The following is a 3,696-nucleotide window of genomic DNA, read 5'->3' on the forward strand; positions in this document are numbered from 1 at the left end:
AGTAAAATTAATGGTGTTCTATGTCCTGAAACAAATTCCCAATCAAGCAAGATTCCTTTAATTTAAAAATTCAAACAATTTAGTCCATGAAACAGCCTTCAACGTCGAAACTATTTTCTATTAGTCAAATATTGATGCCATGATTTCATTGCAAGTAATAGTGAAACTTCTCAACCGTGAGGAAATCCCCAGTGCCAATTCAGGAATTACAAGTTAACTACAAACTCTGAAACTAGCTTCTCATTAATAAAACGTATATATGAACCAGAATTTTATTTCATCAAGTATTCATTTCACTTAGTTCTCTTTTTATCTTTAATCACAACTGTAAATGAGTATACTAATTTAAGATAGTTTAATTATTTTACATTCACAAATGAACATTCACCTGGAACGAGATGACCTGACACTACTGGGGCTGCTAGCTCTTATGCAGGTTGGATTTGCATGAATTATAAGTTTTCATTTTTTCACCCCCTTTATTTGACACAAAAGACATAATTAACGTAGTAATGGCAGATTTTAATTCATTGCAACAATACAACAAATACTTACGCAATCAGTTATCAAAACACTGTCGGCACTTAATTAGGTTCTCACATAAACGTTAGCTAACAGCTGTTACGGTAGATTGATATAGTTCACGTTTAAACACAACTAGGCACACTGTGTTTACAATCATTATACTTAAACCGAAGTAAAAGATATAACTCAAGATATATTCAAGAGAAAGTAAAAGTAAAAGATATAACTTATACTAAAATTTCACTTTATAAATTTTTTTTAAATATATTTTTAAAACTGGTATTTATTCTAAAATTGCTGCCTCAAATAGGCTTTAGTGACATTATCATTGATCGAAATTTCGTTGCATGCTGTTATTTACGGCGTTCCAAGAATGTTGTTTGGAAAGAAATTTTAACAAAATGCATGACTTTGTATTAAAAGTGTATAAACTTATAGCGTCGACTGGACTATTTCCAAGTGATATCAACCGTTTTTGATGAAACGGCAAGCGATATATCAAGGTTTCAGTTTCCAATATTTATCGCGCTTTTCTTCATTTTCAACAAATAGGTGTACATTTTGTACAAGAAAAAAAACGGGATCCACGACTAACCCCGCGTTATCAGCAGGTTCGCGAGTTAGCAGGGCGCGAGTTATAGAGGGAGTGGTTTATATTGATGTTCACATAATGCAAAACTTTAAAGAAAATAGTCAGTTTTCTTTTTTGCTTTTGTACTCGTGACAGGCTATATGCTAAACGACAAGAATAGGACGTTAATTTTGTCCTTAGCTGTGTTTGTCTTTCTTTTCAGGAGGTTACATCACAAGCTGTGGTGGTTGTGTATGGTATTCATGAAGCAAGGCGTAAATGGTATTTGTAGCATCCAAAATACTAGATAAGAGATGTTGTAGTGTTGTAGCCTGAACTATTACTGCTACTACCAATATATATATATATATATATATATATATATATATATATATATATATATATATATATATATATATATATATATATATATATATATATATATATACCCTAAAATAATCAAATTGATGTCACAATCTGTTTATTTTGGGATGCGGCATATTGAACGAATTCCGAGAACACTATTCAAGAGAAAGTCGAATGTTTCGGGCACAAACCAAATTTGCTACATACAATATACATAATGAAATTATTGCTGTTCAGTTAAAAGAACAAATAACCAATGAACTATGTACAGCTCATTCACATGATATGCATAAATAACAAACAAAATCAGAATTTGCCAATCAAAATTGTCGGAAGTGCAAGACATCCACCATTCAGAATAAAAGTTATAAAATGTACATTATTGTTTCACTTAAAATGCGTTTACTTATTATTACAAAAGCACCAAAGTTGTCAAATGTGAACGTTTTCCACTTTTCAGTATAATGAGTCACAAATAGAAAGTAAGGCTTCAATAAGAATACGTTTTCTGATTACTACAAAAACATTCTATGAAAGTTTAGGTATTTATAAATACCACAAATCAATTGTTTAAACATATGTTATTAAGGGTAGAATGAGCATATGTTCGATTAATGCGAGGTAAATTTGTTTTCTTAGACATTTGCTTAGAACTAAAACGATATGCTTCTTTCCATTTTGTATTGTTTTCAGTATTTTTTAAATCTACCGTTTTAATTATGGAAATAGCGTTTATTAAAATTTTTTAAAAGAAATTAAGTCGTTCAAAAGGTAAATATTGTTAAACTTAACTAAAGAATTCTTCACTTTCAACATTGTTATATACTATGAAAAGTCTCCATTTATATGCTTTAATACTTTTTATATGCTTTAATACTTTTTATGTTTCTAAGAAAAGAAGAAATAATGGTACATTAAAAACACTCATCCGTTACGGATCACTGCCATCTCACATCTGTCTGCGTGAGTTCGAGTCTTAGCCTCTGCTAACATTGGTACGTGAGAAAGCCTGCCAGTAACTTCTCGTGGGTCGGTGGTTCTTCTAGGGGTTTTCCAGGGTTCTTCCTCCACCAATTATACTGGCTGCCATGTATAGCCTATCTTGTGCTGAAAAATGGCTTTAAAACCTACAACAACATATCATTTAGGTGGCGCTCTGCAGTTTCTTATTTTGCAATATGGTTAGAATTTCAAAGAAAAAGAATTTCCCCGGGTTTCCTCACTGGTTGTACTGGTTATTATAAAATAACCTTTTATATGTTAGGCATTGTTAAAAGAAGCTTTATTTTGGTGTATGATTGATGGATGTAATATGGGTTATAGAGTATACAGCTTAGCCTTACTTCAGATGTGCATCTTTCAAAAACTGCTAGCTCTTCTTGTTCATTCTCACTTCCTGGATAAAGTTGTCAAATGTATCTAAAAAACGAGCCGATAACTTTTTACATTTTATATATGTTGTAATTCATCCATTGCACTTTTAGAAGTTGGTATTGTCAAGTGGGGTAAAATTAATTTTCCTTATTTTAATAGGTGCTAAAGATAGTGTACTTTAGACTGTTTTTTTTTTTTTTTTTTTTTTTTAGCATAAGGGAGCAGTCAATCTAGTCACCAGTGCGCTTAGATCATGTACAATTTCCATAAGTAGAGTATCGAAAGAAATGTCAGCCACATTTCATCAAAGTAGCATAGATGTATGCCAATATTCCATCCACTGTGTATGTTTCAAATGCAAACAACTTCACCTTACAAACGTCACTCTCTCAGAAGTACATACTAATCGGTGAGCTTTCCCTTACATTTCCAGTCCAGGTCTTACTTTCCAGTCACGTGTTCTTAGTCCGTAACAGAGTAGATGCAAAATCATGTCTGCAGTCACTAAAAAACGGTGGAGACTTCAAATGTTTACGTTTATCATTTGCCAATTAAAAACTTTAATATACATGTGGGTACATTTAAGTGTATTTCAGTTTAAAAGAAGAAGAAGGAAAAAAAACAAGCGCAATGTGTTGTTGGTTTGCATAGCACGTGTTGACGCTAAACTGGTTCCCTGACCTCTTGCCAATCCATTACTTTTCAGAGTGGAAACAGGCCGGGAACCAGACTAATGCTGGCGCTCGATTGGGAGGTGATTGGAGGATATCTGTTTATGTTCTTGACTGGATGGAAAATGCAGAAGATATTCCGATTGTTACGGCGCTCAGTTCTGTTCAAAATATTGAAAACGAGGATAG

Source organism: Sinohyriopsis cumingii, chromosome 2 (assembly GCF_028554795.1).
Source record: "Sinohyriopsis cumingii isolate HCF-2022 chromosome 2, ASM2855479v2, whole genome shotgun sequence".
NCBI classification, from domain to species: Eukaryota; Metazoa; Mollusca; class Bivalvia; order Unionida; family Unionidae; genus Sinohyriopsis; species Sinohyriopsis cumingii.